The sequence below is a fragment of the Hylobates moloch genome, unplaced genomic scaffold, assembly GCF_009828535.3.
Source record: "Hylobates moloch isolate HMO894 unplaced genomic scaffold, HMol_V3 SCAFFOLD_6, whole genome shotgun sequence".
NCBI lineage: Eukaryota > Metazoa > Chordata > Mammalia > Primates > Hylobatidae > Hylobates > Hylobates moloch.
The window spans coordinates 29547297-29571717 of NW_026652281.1; the positions used below are offsets into that span (position 1 = coordinate 29547297).

The following is a 24421-nucleotide window of genomic DNA, read 5'->3' on the forward strand; positions in this document are numbered from 1 at the left end:
TTCTGTGTGAAAGTAAGGAGCCAAATTAAAGCCATTGCTAACCGCCCTCACTTTCTGTTTCTTATTTTGTATGCTCATTTCCTGTAACATTCGTCCTGTTGAAAAATAGTGTATAGTAGTCATTTATTTTTTAAAAAGTATAAATCTTGAAGGATGCTTCCTGTCTCACATCATAGTAATAGGAAAAGTCAGTGAATTTGAAATTCAAATTTAGTTTATTTAAATGAGTAGGAAGATTCACGGATATTTTAGGTATGCCACATTTTCTGAAGCTGTATCTTTTTACCTCTGAGTCTGTGATTCAATTTTAAATACTCAGAATATGCTTCTTCTATACAAGTATTGGTATGAGTTATATTATCTGCTCAAGGGACTGGCAATGATTTTCTTTATTTTTTTTCTTTTCGAGACTTTTGGGAAGGCATGATCGTGTGTTGAAATGTGAGAATGACATGAGATTTGGGAGAGGCCAGGGGTAGAATTATATGGTTTAGCTCTGTGTCTCCACAGGGCAAAATAGGGACAGCAAGTCCTGAAGGAGAGGAGGCTCATACTTACATATCTGAGATAAGAACTGTTTCCAAGAACTTTCCAAAAATCCTTTCACTTCTTTCATACATCATTTGATAAGATTTATCACAAGATGGCCGGGCACGGTGGCTCACGCTTATAATCCCAGCACTTTGGGAGGCTGAGGCGGGCTGATCACTTGAGGTCAGGAGTTTGAGACCAGCCTGGTTAATGTGGCGAAACCTCATCTCTACTAAAAACACAAAAATTAGCCAGGTGTGGTGGCATGCGCCTGTAATCGTAGCTACTCAGGAGGCTGAGGCAAGAGAATTGCTTGAACCCTGGAGGTGAAGGTTGCAGTGAGCTGTGATCACTACAGCGCTACTGTACTCCAGCCTGGGCGACAGAGTGAGACTCCATCTCAAAAAACAAACAAACAAACAAAAAAACCCAAAAGATTTATCACAAGACATTCTTCAAGACTGCAGTGATTAAGTTAAGCTGTTCTTGGAAAAACATTTGCCCCGTAATGGCATTTCTATCAATGAACTAAAGCAACTCTGGCTTAGAAACTCCATGACCAATGAGCCATTTCTAAGCAGCTTATGTAAATATTTTTTGCTAATAAAGGCTCTCCTTACCCTTTCTTCACTGAATGCACTGGTGATTTGCCATGTCATACATTCCAGATTATAATCCTTATTTCTTTTCTTTTTTCTTTTTTTTTTTTGAGACGGAGTCTTGCACTGTCGCTCAGGCTGGAGTGCAGTGGCTTGATCTCGGCTCACTACGGGCTCCACCTCCTGGGTTCACGCCATTCTCCTGCCTCAGCCTCTCAAGTAGTTGGGACCACAGGCGCCCACCACCACCCCCGGCTAATTTTTTGTATTTTTAGTAGAGACGGGGTTTCACTGTGTTAGCCAGGATGGTCTCAATCTCCTGACTTCGTGATCAGCCCACTTCGGCCTCCCAAAGTGCTGGGATTACAGGCGCCTGGCCTATAATCCTTATTTCTATTCCCAAGTAGACCCAACATATTTAGAGATAATTTTCTCTAGCATCTTTTGACAACCTCATGACCTAAACACCTCTCATTAGGCCCCACCTCCCAACACTATTGCATTGGGAGTTAAGTTTTCAACTTATGAAATTTGGGGGACACAGTCAAACTATATCACTTTGTCTGTCACTATTAGAATCAGATATCCACACTGTGTGTTTTTTTAAAAAAGAATCAAATCTTTTTTTTTTTTTTTTGAGACGGAGTCTTGCTCTCTTGCCCAGGCTGGATTGCAGTGTCACCGTCTCGGCCCACTGCAACCTCCGCCTTCTGGGTTCAAGTGATTCTCCTGTCTCAGCCTCCTGAGTAGCTGTGATTACAGGCACACACCACCATGCCCAGCAAATTTTTGTATTTTTAGTAGAGACAGGATTTCACCCTGTTGGCCAGGCTGGTCTCAAACTCCTGACCTCAAGTGATCCACCCATCTCAGCCTCTCAAAGCGCTGGGATTATAGGCATGAATCACCATGCCTGACTCAAATCTTTTAATTAATTGATTGATTTATTAACAGATGTGGACTCACTCTGTCACTCAGGCTGGGGTGCATTGGTGCAATCATAGATCATAGCTGAAATCCTGGACTCAAGTGATCCTCCTGCCTCGGCCTCCCAAGTAGCTAGGATTGTAGGTGCATACCACCATGCCCAGAGAATTTGTTTTTTGTAGAGATGGGTCTTGCTGTTTTGCCCATGCTGGTCTTTAACTCCTGGCTTCAAGTGATCCTTCTGTTTTGGCCTCTCAGAGCACTGGGATTGTAGGTGTGGGCTATTGCACCTGGCCTAAATCTTTTACTTAATGCTACACCTCCTCTTCCTACAACCCTCTTTAAAAAAAAGAAATCAAATATTAAGTTTGCAAACTTATTCACTTATGTTTATTTTATAAAAGTGAAGACAAGCTTATTTTATGGCAAATGTTATCCTACTTTCTTGAGCTGATTAAGAAAAAAGTGATTTCTTCTTCATTAGTATAGTGGTATTAAAATAAAAAGAAAATAAAATTATTTTTTTAAGTGATCTCCTCATTAAATAAAAATGCAAAGTATTTCCTGTTCAGTGCAGAGGAGACCTCTTAAAGTATATTTTCCAAAAAGGAGGAGGAAACTTTTTACCTCTAGGTTTCCCCTTTGGGGATTTCTCATTGTTTCAGGTCACTACCACTTACCTTGTCTCCTTCAGAGACAGACGCCTTCCTTTAAAACTTTGACCCAAATGTTGACAAAACCCTCAATCTCCCACTAGTTATGCTCTGTGCACATGTAAGTGTACGTATACACACACATTCACACACATGCTTTTTAAAAATGTTAAGTTCATACAAATATCAATAATTCCATTCAGATGCCACAGGATCTTTCTTATTCTCCCTATTCCATATTTGTATCTCTCTTCTCCCTCATGGAGAGCCATGGCTCTCAGTGGGATCACTCAACTACCACTTCTACCCGTCTGCCAGAGTTATCAACAGAATTGAGCCTCAATTGTCCACAACTGTAATCTGCCTGATGAAGGTAACATTATTGATTTTCTTTTTTCCCTTGTCTGGATCACTTCTCTATTCCTCTACTGGTGCTTCTGGGATTCAATTCCGAAGTAAACTACCCGTATTCAAATTATTGTCTCAGTATATGCTTCTGGGGAAACACTGTGTAAGTCACACCCCCCACTCACTAACCTACTGATCCCAGGTACCAAGAAATGGTCTTGTAACAACTACAAATATACAAATGGTCTTGTAAAAACTACAAATATTCAAAGCATAATATCACATTAGCAATATAATAAGATATATCTAGACTGTAAAATATAGTGCAAATCTAGGAAGCAAAACTTTCTTATGATCATATTTTAACGCTCAATTATTTCAATTTATCATAAAACATAACTATTAATATTAGTTTTGTTTATGAGTTAAATTATAGTGTGTACAGCTAAAAGAAGAAAAAAATGAAAGAAAGCAAGAAAGAAAGCGGTGAGAAAATAGAAGAAGGGAGAGAAAAAATAAATCTACATACAGGGTGAATGTTCTGTTTTTAAATGGCCTTTGTGATTCATAAACACTAGCAATGTGTCATTTGATCCACAGATCCATGCCTCCAAGGAGCAAACGTAGGAATAAATGAACACTAAGGCCCTCATTTTGATCTCATGCAAAAAGGAGGTAATATTACTTCATCAAATGAGCTGTTTGTGAATAAAGAAATGAATTGAAAAAACTTGATTTCCTGTCATCTTTGGTTCAATTTTGGGATGGAAAGGAATAAAAACAAGAGCATTCTTAGATCAGTACCAGTTTAGTAAGAACAGTTCTTCACAAGACATAACAAAACACTTCTCAACCTTTCGAAGAAAAAACAATGCAAGTCTTTGTTCCAAATCTATACAGAGGTAAAACATTAATATAATGGTCATAGAACTCTGTGAGCATAGTCTAAAGAAATCTGTATTTAAGAGCTCAGTTATGATTTCAAAATTAATTGAAGGCTGGGTGCGGTGGCTCACACCTGAAATCTCAGCACTTTGGGAGGCCGAGGCAGGTGGATCACCTGAGGTCAGGAGTTCAAGACCAGCCTGCCTAACATGATGAAACCCCATCTGTACAAAAAATACAAAAACTAGCTGGGCATGGTGGCAGGTGCCTATAATCCCAGCTAATCGGGAGGCTAAGGCAGGAGAATTGCTTGAACCTGGGAGGCAGAGGTTTTAGTGAGCTGAGAAGGCGCCACTGCACTCCAGCCTGGGTGACAGAGAGGGACGCCGTCTCAAGAAAAAAAAAAATTATGGGATAGATATTTGCAAAAGTATTGGAAATTTAAAAAAATTATGGAGTAGGTATTTACAAGAGTATTCACAATAAGACTTCTTATATACAGTCAACTTTATTTTAAAAGCAAAAATGACATAAATGAGTGAGAGAGATCCAAGTCTTGTAGAGTAGAAATGCTCTTTGAGCTCTTATATTTGTTTATATAGAAATTTTCTTCATAAAGAGACTTTTGGTGAAGAACAGTGAGCACAGTTATTTATGAAGTTGTCTTTTAATTCAAAAAATGAGTTTAACTGAAAGGTTGAAAATTGAGTGATTTCCTAAACCAGGAAGAAGTTGAATCCCGGAATAAACCAGTAACAAATTCTGAAATTGAGGCAGTAATTAATAGCTTACCCACCAAAAAAAGCCCAGGACCAGACGGATTCACAGCCAAATTCCACCAGAGTTACAAAGAGGAGCTGGAACCATTCCTTCTGAAACTATTCCAAACAATAGAAAAAGATGAACTCCTCCCTAACTGATTTTATGAGGCCAGTATCATCCTGGTTCTGAAACCTGGCTGAGACACAACAAAAAAAAAAACATTTCAGGCCAATATCCCTGATGAACACCATTGTGAAAATCCTCAATAAAATACTGGCAAATCAAATACAGCAGCACATCAAAAAGCTCATCCAACACAGTCAAGTTGGCTTCATCCGTAAAATACAAAGCTGGTTCAATATACTCAAATCAGTAAATGCAATCCATCACATAAACAGAACCGATAACAAAATCCACATAATTATCTCAATAGATACAGAAAAGGCCTTTGATAAAATTCAACACCCTTTCATGCTAAAACTCTCAATAAACTGGTATTTATGGAACATATCTCAAAATAGTAAGAGGTATTTATGAAAACCCATAGCCAACATCATACTGAATAGGCAAAAACTGGAAGCATTTGAAAACTGTCACAAGACAAGAATGCCCTCTCTCACCTCTCCTATTCAACATAGCACTGGAAGTTCTGGCCAGGGCAATCAAGCCAGAGAAAGAAATAAAGTGTATTCAAATAGGAAGAGGGGAAGTCAAATTGTCTCCGTTTGCAGATGACATGATTGTATATTTACAAAACCCCATCATCTCAGCCCCAAAACTCCTTAGGCTGATAAACAACTTAAGCAAAGTCTTGGGATACAAAATCAATGTGCAAAAATCACAAGCATTCCTATACTCCAATAATAGACAAACAGAGAGTCATATCATGAATGAACTCCCATTCACAATTGCTACAAAGAAAATAAGGAATACAACTTATAAGGGATGTGAAGGACCTCTTCAAGGAGAACTACAAACCACTGCTCAAGGAAATTAGACAGGACACAAACAAATGGAAAAACATTCCATGCTCATGGATAGGAAGAATCAATATTGTGAAAATGGCCATACTGCCTAAAGTAATTTATAGATTCAATGCTATTCCAATCAAGCTACCATTGACTTTCTTCACAGAACTAGAAAAAACTACTTTAAATTTCATATAGAATCGAAAAAGAGGCCATATAGCCAAGACAATCCTAAGCAAAAAGAACAAAGCTGGAGGGATCACCCTACCTGACTTCAAACTATACTACAAGGCTACGGTAACCAAAACAGCGTGGCACTGGTACCAAAACATATAGACCAATGGAACAGAACAGAGGCCTCAGAAGTTACACCACACACCTACAACCATCTGGTCTTTGACAAACCTGACAAAAACAAGCAATAGGGAAAGGATTCCCTATGTAATAAATGGTATTGGGAAAACTGGCTAGCCATATGCAGAAAACTGAAACTGGACCCCTTCCTTACACCTTATACAAAAGTTAACTTAAAATGGATTAAAGACTTAAACATAAAACCTAAAGCCATAAAAACCCTAGAAGAAAACCTAGGCAGTACCATTCAGGACATCAGCATGGGCAAAGACTTTATGACTAAAACACCAAAAGCAATGGCAACAAAAGCCAAAATTGACAAATGGTATCTAATTAAATTAAAGAGCTTCTTCTCAGCAAAATAAACTATCACCAGAGTGAACAGACAGCCTACAGACTGGGAGAACATTTTTGCAATCTATCTATCAGACAAAGGTCTAATATCCAGAGTCTAAAATGAACTTAAAAAAATTTACAAGAAAAAAACAAAAAATTCCATCAAAAAGTGGACAAAGGATATGAAGAGAGACTTTTCAAAAGAAGACACTGTTGGTGGGAGTGTAAATTAGTTCAACCATTGTGGAAGACAGTGTGGCAATTCCTCAAGGATCTAGAACCAGAAATACCATTTGACCCAGCAATACCATTACTGAGTATATACCCAAAGGATTATAAATCATTCTACTGTAAAGACACATGCATACATATGTTTATTGTGGCACTGTTCACAATAGCAAAGACTTAGAACCAACCCAAATGCCCATCAATGATAGACTGGATAAAGAAAATGGGGCACATATACACCATGGAATACTATGCAGCCATAAAAAAGAACGAGTTCATGTCCTTTGCAGGGACATGGATGAAGCTGGAAACCATCATCCTCAGCAGACTAACACAGGAACAGAAAACCGAACACCACATGTTCTCACTCATAAGTGGGAGTTGAACACTGAGAACACATGGACACAGGGAGGGGAATATCACGCACCGGGGCCTGTCAGGGGGTGAGGGGAAAGGGGAGGGAGACCATTAGGAAAAATACCTAATGTATGGGAGGCTTAAAACCTAGATGATGGGTTGATAGGTGCTGCAAACCACCATGGCACGTGTATACCTATGTAACAAATCTGCACGTTTACACATGTATCCCAGAACTTAAAGTAAAAATAAAGTAAGTAAATAAATAAATAAGAAAATTGAGTGATTCCTTTGTTAGTCTCTGAGGTACCGTTTTCCTCTCAGTTCTTCCTCTTCATGTCCCTAGCTGTGGCTGGGGTGTTATGATTGAATCATTCTCTTGGGACCATTTCCTTGTTTGACTCTCACCTGACATTTGAACTACTGAAATCTAAAATAAGTCATGTGAAACAACCTCAAATTTGCTATAGGTATTGGATTTGGCTGTTGTCCTTCACTCATGAAGGAATAGCTTTATAGCTCCTACCTGGATTCTGAGATAACGAAACCTGGATTCAAGTCCTGGCTCTGTCACTATTTTTGGTAAATGATTAAAGACATCTTGACACTAGAAGTTCTCTCTAGGTTGTTTGGATGAACTAGCTGAAGCTGAGGCCTCCTCTCCTTTTGCCAGTGAAAGTGGCTATGTCTGAAACAACTTGTCTTGGTACCTGTTGCTGCTTTTCTCCCAGTGGGCAGAGCTGTGACCGAAATCAACTTTCCATAGGAACTAATGAGCAGTGTTGCCAGATGACTGGCACCTAAATTCAGACCATTTAGTGTCCCAGAAGAGACTTTATGTCCCTTGCTTATAATTCCACTTTCATCTTGCCCTATAAAGGGGAGAGGAACAGGGGTGGATTCGTCTCTTTAAGCACAGCCCTGTTATGCATTCAGCTGCACCCTGGCCCTACTTAGCTCACCTCTTTGCAAGACGCCCAGAGAATGGGGTAAACCTTTTGCCTGTAGCAAACACACCCAGTGATATGGCAGATGTTTGCAAGAGCCCTTGGCAGGCAGCATGATATTTTACTTTTGTGACCCTTAGTTTCCTCATCTGTGAAAATGGAAAACACGATACAGTCTTCCCTCATATCAGGGGAAGGATTGGTTCCAGGACCCCTTTGGATGCCAAAAGCCACTGATGCTTAAGTCCCTCATATAAAATGGCATAGTATTTGCACATAACCTATGCACATCTTCGTGTATACTTTAAATCATCTCTAGGTTACTTATAGTCCGTAATACAATGTAAATGCTATGTAAATAGTTGTTTTATATATATATTTTTTAACATTTATATTATTTTTCATTTTAAAAACTATTTTTGGTCTATGTTTGGTTGACTCTGTGGATGTGAAACTTATAGATAAGGAGGGCCAAGTGTACCTCACAGGATTGTTTTCAAAGTTAAATTTATTCATTCAACTCATGTGTGAAGTACTGTTGAGTTAGCTCTTATGTAAAAGTTTGCTGCACAGATTAAAATAAATCACCTTTGAGAGAATTGTGGTGTTATCAAAAGAGCATGGACTTGTGAGTCACATATTTGGCTTCACATACATTCCAACTTCGTTGCTTTGAGCCCCTGTGACCTTTAGTAAGGTGTGAGCATTAAATGAAATGATATCTATAAAATGATCAAGTACACATGTGTACATGCTCAGTAAATTGTTAAGTTGCTCTCCTGCTCCCCTGCCTTTCCTCCTCCCTTCCTCTTTTTTTTTTTTTTTTTTTCAGAGATGGGGTCTTACTTTGTGACCCAGCCTGGAGTGCAGTGGTATGATCATAGCTCACTGTAACCTTGAACTCCTGGGAACTCGTGAGCTCAAGGGATCATCCTGTCTCAGCCCCCTGAGTAGAAGGGACCACATGTGTGCTCCACCATGCCTGGCTAATTAAAAAAATTCTTTTTGTAGAGATACAGTCTTGCTTTGTTGCCCTGGCTGGTCTCGAATTCCTGGCTCCAAGCAATCCTCCCACTAGACCTCCCAAAGTGCTGGGATTATAGTTGTGAGCCACCATGCCTGGCCCTTCCCTTCCTCTTTACTTCCACGCATGTTGCTTGTTTCTTATTCTATTCTGACTTCTTCAACGTTCCCCCTATCTGGACTCTTTCCCCCTCCAAATTTTCCCCTAACTGATATGCTATGTTTTCTCAAACTCAACAAATTCTCAATATGCAGTAGAGAATAAAGGATTGAATCCATAGTGAATGTGGGCCTGGGGCTGGGTGCATTTTCTGGACCTACTACATATGGAAAGATTGGGCAATGAACATCCATCCTTGTGATAGTTGATTAAAGTCATCAATAAGTGCAGTAATGCTCACTTTAGTAGCTATCAGAATTGTATGTTTCTGCAAATCTGGGCTGTTCTTTGCTTCCCTCTTCTGGTGAGTTTCTTTTTTTTTTTTTAGATTTCTTCAGAGAGCAGCTGTAATTTGGAGGGATGTAGTAAACAAGTCAGTAACTCTAGAGTAGCATCCAATACCTTATCATCTTCCTGGCTCAATTTCTTGCAACTGAGGCAGTATTGTTATTTCACACAACGGACTTGCTGACATCAAAGGAGCCAGAAAGACTAGGCAAAATTGAGACTTAGAATTAGACATTCTGTTGAGTTACTAGGTAAGCAGAGCCCAGCTGAGATGATAAGTTCTGTAGGGATAGTGGAGGGACTCTCTCCCTAAGGATCTAACTCAAATGACTTCATGTTCCAGGCAAGTAAGTAAACCAGTAAAGGGGCAGATACACAGTAGGGAGTACCGGAGACTATGGCAAACTGGGGAACATATGTCTGGCCTAAGGACATTCATATGTAAACATTTCAAACATTGAATGTGCCAAACCAAATATGTTAGTGAGCTAAATTTGCCCTATGCACCATCAGTTTGCAACCTCCTCAAGACTTACAGAACCTGGTCTCTAGGGAAAACAGCAACAGGTAGTAGTGGTGAGCCAGAAAAGCGGTTCCCGGCAGGAAGGTTCACACAGGTGTAACAGGACTAACCTGAGTGTGAGTGTTGTTATGGCATGCAATATGCGAAAAGTAAGCCATTAGTTAACAGGGTCCCAGTTCCACGGATGAGAGTGGCAGGAGGCAGGGCTCAGTGAAGGGCTCTAAGTCCTCTGTGGTGGCAGAGGGAACAAGACAACTTCCAACCAGGAAGGCCTAGGTTATGAGTATGGTAATTGTTATGGGAAATCAGAACAAGGATGCAACAAATTGCAAGATCATGTATCACTTATTACTGAATCACTGGCATATTCAATGTAAATCCCTTATAATATTTTTATTGCTTCTTAAAAACTGAGTTTTAAAATTGTTTATTATAGAACATTTAGAAAATACAAAAAAAGCATAATAAAAAAATAACTTTTGGGCTGTCCTACCTGAGGAAAGGCAGCACTGTTTCCAAAGCTTGGAGCCAGGCAGGGAATCAAGAACTTCTGTCTTGGGAAGAGGACTTTGGAGTATGGGGGCAGGAAACTGGACTAGGAGCCAGAAATGGGCTGGACAGCCTTTATGAATTATTTATAGCAGAGCTGATTTCAGACTATTTAAGATTATTTATCATAATTTTTTATTTGAAAATATTGTAATTAGGATAGCTGGGCACGGTGGCTCATGCCTGTGATCGCAGCACTTTGGGAGGCCCAGGCAGGTGGTTCATCTGAGTTTAGGAGTTCGAGACCAGCCTGGCCAACATGATGAAATTCCTGTCTCTACTAAAAATACAAAAATTAGCCAAGCATGGTGGTGAGGGCTGTAATCCCAGCTACTCAGGAGGCTGAGGCAGGAGAAGCACTTGAACCCGGGAGGTGGAGGTTGCAGTGAGCCTAGATCACACCACTGTACTCCAGCCTGGGTGACAGAGCAAGGCTCCTTCAAAAAAAAAAAGAAAAGAAAAGAAAGAAATATTGTACTTAGTAGCCAGAATATAAAACTTAGCTCTTATCTAGTCAGATCTGTAGTATTCATAATATACCTTCATCTTTCTAAGGAGGTATGAACTATCAGGATGTCAAATATTCATATCTTACCAAAATGCATGTCCTTAATTTCTCTTTCGGGGTTATGGACTATCTGGATTATATACACTACTGATCTTCCACATTATGGATTATATTGTTTTAGAATAATTCTGGTTTAACTGAATATATGTATAGCAGAGTATGAATTTTTCAATCTTCAATTATTAGTCTGTTTTATGTAACAGTTGTGGGTCACTGTGGGTGTTTTTAGTATAGGAGTAACTTTTTTTTTTTTTTTAAGAGACAGAGTCTTGTTCTGTTGCGCATGCTGGCGTACAGTGCCACAATCACAGCTCACCGCAGCTTCCAACTTCTGGACTCACGTGATCCTTCTGCCTCAGACTTCCAAGCACCTGGGACTACAGGCACGAATCACCACAGCCAGCTTGGAGTGACTTTCTAAGGGTAAATAACAAGTCAATTGAGACTGTAATTATATGAGTTGGGGCAAAATTAACTGTTGTCAGCTGACTTGTTACCATATTTAATTTTAATTTTGGAGCTTGTATTCAAAAGCTATTATATGAATATAAGAATAAATGATTTTTTTTTCAAAAAAAGATTATTTTAGAAGAGAAACATGATATCTAGAAGAGAAAATTTCAACTTACTATTCTCTGGGCTATTCTTAACCTATGCTTACATCTCTCCTAAAATAAACAAAATCAATCATCCATCATACGCTCCTATAATGGCATTTTCGATGAATAGAGGTATTGTGCACAACATGTCCCAAAATGTGAAATCTAAGATGTCCCATGTGTGGCTGCCATAATAACTGCACTCATGCACTCTAACATCTAATAGTCTAACATTATTTCTATACTTAGTTTTTCTTTAAACTTCCTCTTTTTTTTTGTTTTTTTGGTAATTGCCACATCTGCTTTAGCAATTTTGTGATTTTTAAACTTCTTCCTGCAAAAAGGTTTTAAAAACATGTATGTTGCTTGTGTAATATAACCATTATCTCTTTGGAAACTTGGAAAAATATAGTAAAATTGGTGGGAAATGCAATTATAAGCATTCTTTTTTTTTTTTCTTTTGATGGAGTCTCACTCTGTCGCCCAGGCTGGAGTGCAGTGGCACAATCTCGGTTCATTGAAACCTCTGCCTCCCGGGTTCAAGTGATTCTCCTGCCTCAGCCTCCTGAATACCTGGGATTACAGGTGTGCGCCAGCACACATGACTAATTTTTGTATTTTTAGTAGAGAAGGAGTTTCGCCATGTTGGCCAAGCTCATCTTGAACTCCAGACCTCAGGTGATCCGCCTACCTCAGCCTCCCAAAGTGCTGGGATTACAGGTATGAGCCACCGCCCTTGGCCCAAGCATTCTTTCTTTTTCTTTTCTTTTCTTTTTTTTTTTTTGTTTTTTTTGAGATGGAGTTTTACTCTTGATGCCCAGGCTGGAGTGCAATGTCTCACCGCAACCTCTGCCTCTGGGGTTCAAGAAATTCTCCTGCCTCAGCCTCCCGAGAAGCTGGGATTACAGGCATGTGCCAGCATGCCTGGCTAATTTTGTATTTTTAGTACAGATGGGATTTCTCAGTTGGTCAGGCTGGTCTTCAACTCCCAACCTCAGGTGATCCACCCGCCTCGGCCTCCCAAAGTGCTGGGAAAGCCAGGCATATTTTCCCCATAGTTTTAGCTCAAGGTATTACATAGTTACTGCCAAAAGAAACAATGGTCGGCCTGGCGCGGTGGCTCACGCCTGTAATCCCAGCACTTTGGGGGGCCGAGGCGGGTGGATCACGAGGTCAGGAGATCGAGACCATCCTGGCTAACACAGTGAAACCCCGTCTCTACTAAAAATACAAAAAATTAGCCGGGCGAGGTGGCAGGCGCCTATAGTCCCAGCTACGCGGGAGGCTGAGGCAGGAGAATGGCGTGAACCCAGGGGGGCGGAGCCTGCAGTGAGCCGAGATCGCGCCACTGCACTGCAGCCTGGGTGAAAGAGCGAGACTACGTCTCAAAAAAAAAAAAAAAAAAAAAGAAACAATGGTAAACATCTATAGCTGAGTCATCAGTGACTATTTAATGGATTGGTTAAGAAATAGTGACTCAAGAAATATAAACTTTAATCTTAGCTGTTTCTGATGTAATGTCATGTCAGCCATTTGTTTTACTCTACGTTATTTTGATTTTGTACCTCATAAAATTTGGGAAACTGCTAGTAAATAACTACACTCAACAATGTGGGAAGGATGAAAGAGGCTTTATGATGTCACAGAAAGAGCAGTTGGCCAGGAATTAGAAGATCTGGCTTCTAAATATATTCTTTTCACTTAAAATTGCCATGTTACTTTAGACAAGCCAATTCGTTTTTCAGAGGCTGTCATTTTCTTCATCTGTCAGATACAGATGATAATACATATCTTATTTATATTTTAAGGCTGTAGGGAAGTACAAAATTAAATAGTGTTGGTAAAAGGACTTTACAAATTGCAAAGTTATAATTTCAGAAATAACACCAGGGCTTTGCTATAGTACCATTTGCTACAGCACGGAATTCAACATAATGCTGCTCTATTTCAGACTATTGAAAGGGGTACGTCAGTGGCAAGGCTATATCATATTCATCTTTGCAGGAATTTCTAGGTTGATATAATGAAATTCAAAGGATATTTATTTTAGAATTCTGACTCATTTCTGTTAACTCATACATACACTATTTCAATGATTTACTTTTGTTTTGAGAATTACTTGATTTTCCCCTATTTGTTCTCCATTCCTTTCTCCACCAACTCCCACCCCCTCAAACAGTAAACTAAAAACAGATGTTCTTCTTTTTCTTTTACGAGGCAGGGTCTCACTCTATCACCCAGGCTGGAGTATGGTGGCGCAATCTTGGCTTATTGCAGCCTCTACCTCCTGGGCTCAAGCAATCCTCCTGCCTCAGCCTCCCAAGTAGCTGGCATAACAGGTGTGAGCCACCACGCCCAGCTAATGTTTTAGTTTTTGTAGAGACAGGGTTTTGCTGAGTTGCCTAGGCTAGTCTCGAACTCCCAGCCTCAAGTGACCCTCCTCCATCGCTTTCCAAAGTGCTGGGATTATAGGCAGGCACCACCACACCGGGCTCTGAAAACAGATGTTTATAGAAAAACCAATGGTCATTTCTGTGTTCCAGATCTGTTAGAAGTTTACAGTACAGTCAAACGGATTTGAAAAGATCTCATGGAGCTATTCTAGCTTTAGTAAAGGCTATATATAGGAAAATGATGGCTCATTTTATTTGCTGCCCCTTCTGAAATCAGGCAAACAGTAAGTATTTCTGAGATACACTTGAATGTCTGCTTTTTTTTTTTTTTTTTTTTTTTGAGACAGAGTCTCGCTGTCGCCCAGGCTGGAGTGCAGTGGCGCGATCTTGGCTCACTGCAGGCTCCGCCCCCCCAGGGTTCACGCCATTCTCCTGCCTCAGCCTCCCGAGTAGCTGGGACTACAGGCGCTCGCCACCTCGCCCGGCTAATTTTTTGTATTTTTAGTAGAGACGGGGTTTCACTGTGTTAGCCAGGATGGTCTCGATCTCCTGACCTCGTGATCCGCCCACCTCGGCCTCTCAAAGTGCTGGGATTACAGGCGTGATGAATGCCTGTTTTTTAAAAAAATCAAAGTCATATTGAATAACATTACCATTTTTTTAAAATCTTTGTTTTTATCCCTGACTTTTTCATAATATAGCCATGCTCTCTCTCTCTCATATATATATGCACACATATGTGTGCGTGTGTGTGTGTATGTAGATATATGTGTATAGGTATGTGTGTTTATATACGTATATGCATGCATATATGTTTCTATATAAACACACACACACACACACACACACAACTGAACACTTGATATCTTGATGTGGTACTTTAAACATAGCATGAACAAAACAGAATTCTTGGTACCCTATTTTGTCACCCCTCTCCTCCAGACATGTTGATTACCCCAGTCTTCTCTATCTCATTTGATGATACCATTAACACTCAGTTACTCCAGTCCAAAATCTGTTTCCCATGATTCTTTTTCATTTAGCCATATATTTAAACCATCAGCTAATCTTTTGACTTTTCCTCTAAAACATATTTAATCTACGCATTTCTTTCCATCTCTATTATCATCTTATTACAAAGCAATGTCTGTCTCTCTCTCTCTACACACACACACACACACACACACACACACACACACACTTTCTGCCATTTAAGAGTAAGTTGCAGACATGATACTTCATTATCCCTAAATACTTCAGTGTTTAATTCCCAAATACAAGGACATTCTGTTATACCATTATAATTTTTTAAAGAAATAAACATAGATATACTACTATAATCTGTAGATTTTGTTCAGCTATCTCTAATTGTCTAAAGAAAATATACTCACTTTTAGCTACCTTAAATCTGCAGAACAAGCTTAAGCAATGTGTTATACGTAGCACAGAATGATTGGTTCAAAGATAGCACCATTATAGTTTCACTTCTCCTAATTATTTATATGATACTTTTTTTTTTTTTTTTAGACAGAATCTCGCTCTGTTGCCCAGGCTGGAGTGCAGTGGCATGATCTCGGCTCATTGCAACTTCTGCTTTCTGGGTTCAAGCAATTCTTGTGCCTCAGCCCCCGGAGTAGCTGGGATTACAGGCATGCACCATCATGCCTGGCTAATTTTTGTATTTTTAGTAGAGACAGGATTTCACCATGTTGGCCACGCTGGTCTCAAACTCCTGGCCTCAAGTGATCCTCCTGCCTCGGTCTCCCAAAGTGCTGGGGTTACAGGCGTGAACCACTGTGCCCAGCCTATGTAGTACCTTTATGAAAATACATGAAAGGAAGTGGGGGCTTGGTTCTATCTATCACTGCCTTCTGTCAAATCTTTCACTAGTATCTTCAAATATCTGGTTCTTAGTTTCTTTAAGTATAAGGTTACACAAGATTATCACTGAGGAGCCCAGTGGTTCTAGAATTTCATAATTATATAAGGATGGTTTGTGTCCCCATATTTTAGTCTCAGACTGAATTCTAGCACAATCCTGAGGTTCTTTGTTAATAGTTAGGATCACTACATGAAGGGCGGGTTGACGGAAGACAGTTCTTAATTTTAAGGTTCTTGCAGGCTACCACAGAAACTCACATACAGGGTTGTTGCTCTGGAGGAAGCAGATGTGCAAAAGTGGCCTCTTTGTGCTCAAGGATCTTGACCCTGTGTATACTGATTATGGAACTTGAACATTAAAGCCCAAAATCTACTAATAATTATTTTCCAACATTTTCTCTCAAGGATTTAAGGATAAAGAGTAAAAGGTAACTGCCAGGATGATTTTAAATGAAGTTATACTTCTGTCTACACTTCATTTCGAAACAGAATAATTCAAAAGGAAAGATAGGTTCAGGGCTTATGACTTTTAGTTATTGGCTAGAATAAGGAGATAACAGATGACATGTTAGACCAAGGTGCTTCCTGGGGCTCAAAATTTCGGGAGGGGATGTTCCTCAAGGAATTCCAAGGTTGAGATTTTTATCTCCTTAGATAGTTTAACATAGAGAACAATATCAATAAGCCTAGACTATTGGTACCAGCTTTGGAATCCCTAAGGAGAGGTACTGTGAGTTGCCACAGACAAACAGGAGTCTATCTTCGATTACCTCTTTGTGGTGCCTTCCCATCCGTTGTCTTTGAGCTTTACTTTTCTCTCACTCTCTCCTCACTTCTCACCCCTATTGACAAATGTTTTATTTAGCATCACAGATAATTATTTTATTGAGTATTATTCCAGTCTCCTAATGCCGAACATTTTCAGTAAATAATCTTCTTTCTCATCCCTCCAGGTATTTACAAAAGTAAACTTCTTTAACATAGCTCTATCATAGCACGAGTGGGAGGAAGAGTAGGAGGAGATGGTTCTTGCTACTGGTCCTAAAAATGCTCTTGAGTGATATCTATACAATCAAGGGTAATATTAACATATTTAAGAATCAGTACCACATAGGACTCATTTGACCAATTGTAATGGATGCAAATAGCAGGGCTGGATCAGGGTTCTAGAGGCCTCCTTCTGTGCTAACCCTACCTCTTTGGTGCTGGATCAAAAGTAGGAAAAATGGGGCTCCAGGCAGGGTATACTGTAAATCAGCATTTTAATAGGTTTTTGGTCATATCTGTGCACATTCGTTGATTATCAGGTCTGTGCTCAATGGTCTCATGATATAACTTCTCCAAATCTTTTCTTCCTCCATATCAGCAACCACTTCCAAGTTAAAGATATATCTGCTCCTTATGGGTGGGAGTGTAGTAGTGGATTTTTAAAAAGTTCTTTCTAATAAAAATTTACTAAAAATAGAGATGGGGTCTTGCCCTGTTGCCCAGGATTGTCTTGAACTCCTGGGCTCAAGTGATCATCCCACTTTGGTCTCCCAAAGTGCTGGGATTACAAATATGAGCCACAATCCCTGGTTTAGTAGTAGATTTTATTAGGTGTTTTAAAATTTTGTTTACATTGGTCTTGGCATATAAATGTTTTATGGTTTTATTAATCAAATAAACATTTTTCATTTATGCTTTTGTTGCATTGCCTTTACGGCTTATAAAGACCTTTCCTGTAGAGATATCAAACAAATATTAAGGTATATTTTCTCTGAATTTACAAAAGATGATATCACTTTTGCTTTTTTTCTTTTCGAGATGGAGTCTCGCTCTGTCACCAGGCTGGAGTACAGTGGCATGATCTGGGCTCACTGCAACCTCCGTCTCCTGGGTTCAAGCAATTCTCCTGCCTCAGCCTCCTGAGTAGCTGGGACTACAGGTGCGTGCTACCATGCCTGGCTCATTTTTTGTATTTTTAGTAGAGACGGGGTTTCACCATGTTGGCCAGGATGATCTCGAGCTCCAGACCTCGTGATCCGCCCGCCTCGGCCTCCCAAAGTGCTGGGATTACAGGCGTGAGCCACCGCGCCCGGCCCTTATTTTTATTATTTTTAAAATAGAATGGAGGGGTCTCACTTTGTTGCCCAGACTGGCGTCGAACTCTTGAGCTCAAGTGATTCCTCTGTCCTTGGCCTCGCAAAGTGCTAGAATTACAGGCATGAGCCACCATGCTTGGCCTGGTGGTATCATTTTTAAATTTAACTTTTTCTCTGTGACCTGTTTTTTTTTTTTTTTATGTCATGTGTAGTTCTAACTTTTTATCAAAAAATTCCATTTTCCCAACATCATACTTTTTTTTCACTGTTATAACGTTTTTTAATTTTAAGGGATCTTAGTCTAAAACAAAAAATTAGTAATAAAATCATAGGTTTATTTCAATATTTAAAAATATCTTCAGTAACATTCCACTCAGAAGGTAGATAACCACAAAGTTCTTTCATAAGGAAGGGTGCAAATGGAATTTAATATTGTCTTACTGTACTATGTAGAATAAAACTGTGAAGACAAGGAAATTAAACAATTCCATTTTTTTCTCCTACATCATTTTTGCTGAAGAACTGCTCACTTAACATCCTAGGAACTACCTTGTTGAGATTTGTCACCACTATATAAAAGGGATGAGCCTTTATCCGTAGCGTAATGAATGTGACACTGCCTACATCCATCCTGTGGGGCAGCTAAAAGAATGAGCCCGCAGCGTCACACATGCCAACCAGTCTATTAGAGCAATCATCCATATAACTACTTTTGCCAAAATCCTCCAACTTAAGTTTTAAATAGCTAAAATATGATCAAAGTCATATAGGTACTGTATCTGGAACTACAAATATATTCTGTTCACAAATGTTCAGTGTTATAGAAACAACACCTTGGGACAGTCGAGGGTACAATCACATTTTTAAAAATCAAGAGGAAGCAGCAAACACAAAAGGGCATTCGCACAAGGCAGAGAAACCTGTTTCTTGGCAGTAGGCAGAAAAACAACTGGCTAAAGAAATAAGTTCACAGGTAGGTACAATATACAATTTGATTCTCTGAGTATTAATCTTGGAGACATAGCTATACATCCAAACACACAATCTAATACTTTCCATTAGGAGTTTATTTCATTTTTTGAGACGTAGTCTTGCTCTGTTGCCCAGGCTGGAGTGCAGTGGCACGATCTCAGCTCACTGCAATCTCCGCCTCCCGGGTTCAAGTGATTTCTGGCTAATTTTTGTATTTTTAGTAGAGACGGGGTTTTACCATGTTGGCCAGGCTGGCCTCGAACTCCTGACCTCAAGTGATCGACCCACCTTGGCCTCCCAAAGTGGTAGGATTACAGGTGTGAGCCACCGCAAACAGCTGTAATTATTTAGTAGTTTATTATCCAACAGTTAAAAGAAAAACCCACCAAAAACCAATCCAATTATATTTATTAACCACTTTAATAACCTCCTTTATTCTTTATCAACCACTTTACTCCAAGTTTGGTAAGTGTAATCATGAGATTGTCCAGCCTAATCGTCCAGAGAAAATTCTCTGGTTGCAAGATGATGCCTTGCTATAGAGCCATTAATAATTAAGCTCCAAGTAAACCCTGAATTAGATACAGAAATCTGCAAAACAACGATACATTCAAAAATGTGAAAAACAGGAGATTTAAGGCAGATGGTAACTCTAAGAAGAGTCACTCAAGTATTAAAATGGCACTCTGGAAATGGCTCATAGCAAAACCGAATTTTCTATTCGGTTCATCATATGGGTGAAACCACTGTCAGTAGAGGACAGAAGGGGGACTACATGGTTAGGCTGCACCAAGGAAATTTTGCTTTTATGGATCCACAGAAGAAAAATGACTTTTGGTGCCATGTAGCTTGCACTTATCTCCAGCAAGACAGCCTAGCTCTCTCAACCTCATTGTGTGTCTGGGAAAAGATAGTAAAAACATTTCCTTGAGAGGTAAGGACTACAAGGAAGCTACAAGCTCACTGTGCACAGGTGAGAAATGAGGACCATGTGTAGATTTTTTTCTATCTGAACAGACATTTATGTTTTGAATTCTCTATTTCCAACAATTCCCTTCATTATCTTTTGCTGGGCCCAAGGATATTGAAGCCATCCATTGCTTTGTCTTCCAAGTTCATCAGTGCCTGCACAACATGGTAACAACAAAGTCAAAGACATTCCAGACACTCTTCCAGAAAAGGGAAAAGCTAGGATAGCCACATGAGAAGGATCTCCAGGATGAAAATAAACAAGATAAACCAAGTTGCCACCTCCAAGGTCAGCTTCAATGGCCACAGTTAGGTATCTGTGGATCCCAGCAATTCTATTTCAACCATCAATACGATTGTATTCAAAAAGATGAGGAAGATGACGAAGTTTGTGAAGAGAGGACACTCAAGGACCCACCCAGCCCACAAAGAAAGAGGTGGCCTCTGCAGCGCACAGGAAGCCTCCTCAACAGCCTCTGGGCATGTGAAATCTGTCCTATACGTTGAGGCTTTATAGAGAAGCACACTAGCTGGTGTTGATCTCCCTACATAAGTTTCTTCTGGTGGGAAGCATCAAGTAACTCCCCGATAGTGTGCCACGGCACAGCTTGGCTCAAGCCTTGCAAATGCTAGATGAGAAATTATCGATGAGACATGAAAGAATGGCATCAGCTAGGGGCAGCTGCATCTGCCCTTCTTGGCGATAAGTGGCCATGTCTGCTTAGCCCAGGTTCTCTTCACCCACTCAGTCCTGACTTCATGCTTCCGCCTCCAGCTCTGGTGCCCCCTGAGGCCCGCTACCCCCACGCAGGGCTGGCTCAGGGCCGGCTCCCAGCCTCACTGTGCCGCATTCCCAGCCCCGGCTGCAGCCCAGGACTGGGCCCAGCCACACTCAGGCGAGCCGCCTCACTCCACCCAGCCACCATGTGTAGATTTTAAGCTTTTATTTATTTATTTATTTTTTAACTGGAGGAATATGTCACACACCACAAAAAAAATTGTGTCCTCCTCTGAAAAAAAAAAGGTCATGCAAAAAAATCAGATTCATAATAGAAAAGGAAGTATACCTCCAAAATAGGCAAAAATACGTTTTATGTTTTAAAAACATGCAAAATAATTTCATGATGAAATACCTTGATTTGCATGTGACTTAGAACTTATTTCATATTAACCAGATTCAGTTGCTGTGATAAATCTATTATGCGTTTTAGAAAGTCTATTTTTAAAAAATATCTATTTTTAAGCCAGAAGATAAACCTGGCATTTGTGTATCCATGTGTAAGCTAGCCTGCTTGGTATCATGCAGCCAAGATATTAAAAGATTAATAAAATTATTTTTAAAAATCTCCTGTTACAGACTAACAGATAATATATTTCCTCACATTTTCTGGGCTATACTACTTTGTATTAATGCAATCTGAATTTTCAGATATAAATACCAGTCATGGGTGTTTGTTAAAACTGAAAAGCAATAGGGTTGGGAGGACCTTTGCAATATTGGTCATTAAATCATAAGTAAAATTATTCTGGACCATAGTAAGTGGAATGCCCTAACTTTTCTTAGTTCAAACTCTGCAAATTGATTCTCAAGTTCATAATCATGCCCTTCTATGTGCTTTAAGTGGACATACTGACTTTGTGGTGTATACTTTGTAAGAGAGCAGGTAACTCCAGCACAGAAGAAACCATGTAATGCAGAATGGGGAAGGACTTCAGTGACACTATTCCATTTTTATTGATCCAGGCTGTTGCTTTCAATCCTGCATTGAGGCCTCCTTGGACGTCGGTTTCTAACGTATCACTGACCATCACACAGTCCTCAGATTGTACTTTGAGAAGATTGCAGCAGTAATAAAATATGGATGGTGCTGGCTTCTCTCTCTGCTCTCCACCTCCAATAGCGTGGAAATAAGACCGACAGACACAAGCCTCAATTTTCTCCCTCTGGGTCTGTCTGTCCTCATTCCTTAATAAAAATAGGCAGGCCTCCTTTCTAAGTTCAGTGAGCATGGCTTTGATATTTTCTGCTAGTGTCATCAGCTGTAAACATATAGATTTCCAAAGGAAGTGACATTCTTCAGTCAATTTTCTATTGGCAGCACCATCTTTTGTTTCCGGGACTGCTTCTTCCCAATTGAAGTCCTTAGATCAGTAATGCATGTACTATAAGGATGAAAACATTCCTCCCTGAGTTTAACTTAAACTATATCACAGATGATTTCAGCCTTTTCTTAAAATGATATTTTGACTGTAAGAGCTTTCTCACCTCCAACAGGTCTCTCCTGCTCCCCGTGGCCATGTTGATGAGCATGTTGTCCAGGTCAAAGAAAGAGGCCAGCATGTGGCTCATCCCCATATCCCCGACGGCTCCTGCCACCCTCGCACGTGTGAGGTGGGCGTCCCGGCAATGTCATACTTTTAATAATGTGTGATTTTTTTCATTGATGGGTATTACATTTTTTATCATGTTTTAGGTTCTTCTATGTACTGTAATAAATTCTCTTCAAGAGTTATCTATTTTTTCAATTGATTAGTCTTAATTATCATATCTTTACATGCCTATCTGGGAAAGAATAAAATGCCTTCTAGAATTGTGCAACATGGCAGCCCTTTTTAGAAGAAATCGACAGTGTTGAATTTTACCTAAGTTCTGTGCTCCTGGAAAAGAGCAAAGATAGAGAAATCCTCCACTCTTTTGTGTTTCAGAAAGGCCTTGCTGCAAAGAAGCACCCTTTCCCATATAATTTAGATAAAACTCATGTATACTGCCTTGTTTACCTATGACAAGGCCAGAAACAGACTCCAAATTCCCACTCTTTGCCTCATAAATGATTAACTAAACTTGTTTGTACTAATGATCAGTGGGAACAAAATGCTTGTTAATCACACTTTGGTTAAGATTCTGTCTATCCCCCAGGTCCCTGAACCTTGGCCCATCCTCAGTCTGAGTCAGCATGTAACCCCACTTCAACAGCAGCTCTGGAGAGAAGGCTGGCTTCAGGGTAAAACATTCTTTAATTCCATTCTCTTATCCCACTTGCCCACATCTAAATCTTTCTAATCTAATTTACTCGTCTCTATAAAAGAAAAACTCATTTCACCTAACTCTTGAGAAGCTTGCAGGTATTATGGTCACAGAGTTCCTATTATTGCAATAGCTCCCCTTCTCCTATTGAAAGAGACGCTTTTCCTCTTATAACTTCCAACAAAGTCTCTCCTTACTAAGTCTGAGTTTGCTTTTTATTTGACAGGACCCACTGATTACCTTTTGTTAAATTTTTTTTCTTTCCTATTCTCAAATAAGAAAAAATTATTTTGCCATATCTGGCCCTCACCCGATTTAGGTTTTTAAAAAACTTTTTGGAGGTATAACTTACATACATACAAATGTATGTATAACTTGCATATATTTCAGAGGTAAAATTTGGTGATATTTGACAGATGTATAACCCTCTTGAAACTTGTATTACACAATGTATGGAACATTTCTGTCATCTCTGTTTTCTTGAGCCACTTTGCATATAACCTCCCTTCTGCCCTTGGCTCTTTGCAACCACTGATCTGTTCTCTGTCAGTATATGCTAGTTTGCATTTTCTAGAACTTTTTATGTGTGGAATTATATGGTGTGTCTGGCTTCTTTCACCAGCATAACGATTTTGAGATTCAACAATATTGTTGCAGTTATTAGTATTTAATTCCTCTTTTGTTATCGGGTATTATTCCATTTGTATAGATATACCATATTCTTTATCCACTGATCTATTGATGAATATTTCTTATTTTTCCCCCAGTTTTAAGGTTGCTATAAGCTGAACGTTTGTGTCTTCTCAAAATTCATGTGTTGAAAACTAATAATCCTTAATGTGACGGTGTTTGGAGGTGGGGCCTTTGGAGATGATAGGTCACATGGTTGTTGGGAGGTGGGGCCTTTGGAGATGATAGGTCATATGGTGGGAGGCCTCTTGAATAGGATTACTGTTCTTATAAAAAAGGTCTCAGAGAGTTCCTCTGCCTCTTCTGCTGTATGAAGAAACAATGAGAAGATGGCCATCTGTCTATGAACCAGGAAGTGGGACCTTACCAAAAACTGAATCTGCCTGTGGCTTAATCTTGGACTTCCCATCCTCCAGAACTGTGAGGAATAAATTTCTGTTGTTTATAAGCCATGCAGTATATGGTATTTTTGTTATAGCAGCCCCCACTGAGAAGGATATTGCAAATAAAATTACTATGAACATTTAAGTACAAGTGTTTGTGTGAACATATATTTTCATTTCTTTTGAGGAGGAGTAAAAGGGCTTGGTCCAAAGGTAGGTATATATTTGAATTCTAAAAAACTGTCATAGTACTACCATTTTACATTTTCACTAGCAGTGAATAAGCCCCTTTTAGGTTTGAATTAAGATTATGTAGTTTGGGAAGAAACAACATGTTAGTGATATTCAGTTTTCTATAAAGGCAAATGCTATACATTTTTAGTTATTAAAAATGTTCACATTACCCAGTGAAGTTGGTT

General features: G+C 39.6%; 2 pseudogenes; both read right to left on the reverse strand.

Moving 5' to 3' along the window:
* Nucleotides 1-20053: 20053 nt before the first annotated feature.
* On the reverse strand, nucleotides 20054-20619 carry LOC116470522 (cation channel sperm-associated protein 2-like; annotated as a pseudogene).
* Nucleotides 20620-21521: 902 nt separating this feature from the next.
* On the reverse strand, nucleotides 21522-22260 carry LOC116470903 (N-acylneuraminate-9-phosphatase-like; annotated as a pseudogene).
* Between the last annotated feature and the right edge of the window lie 2161 nt (nucleotides 22261-24421).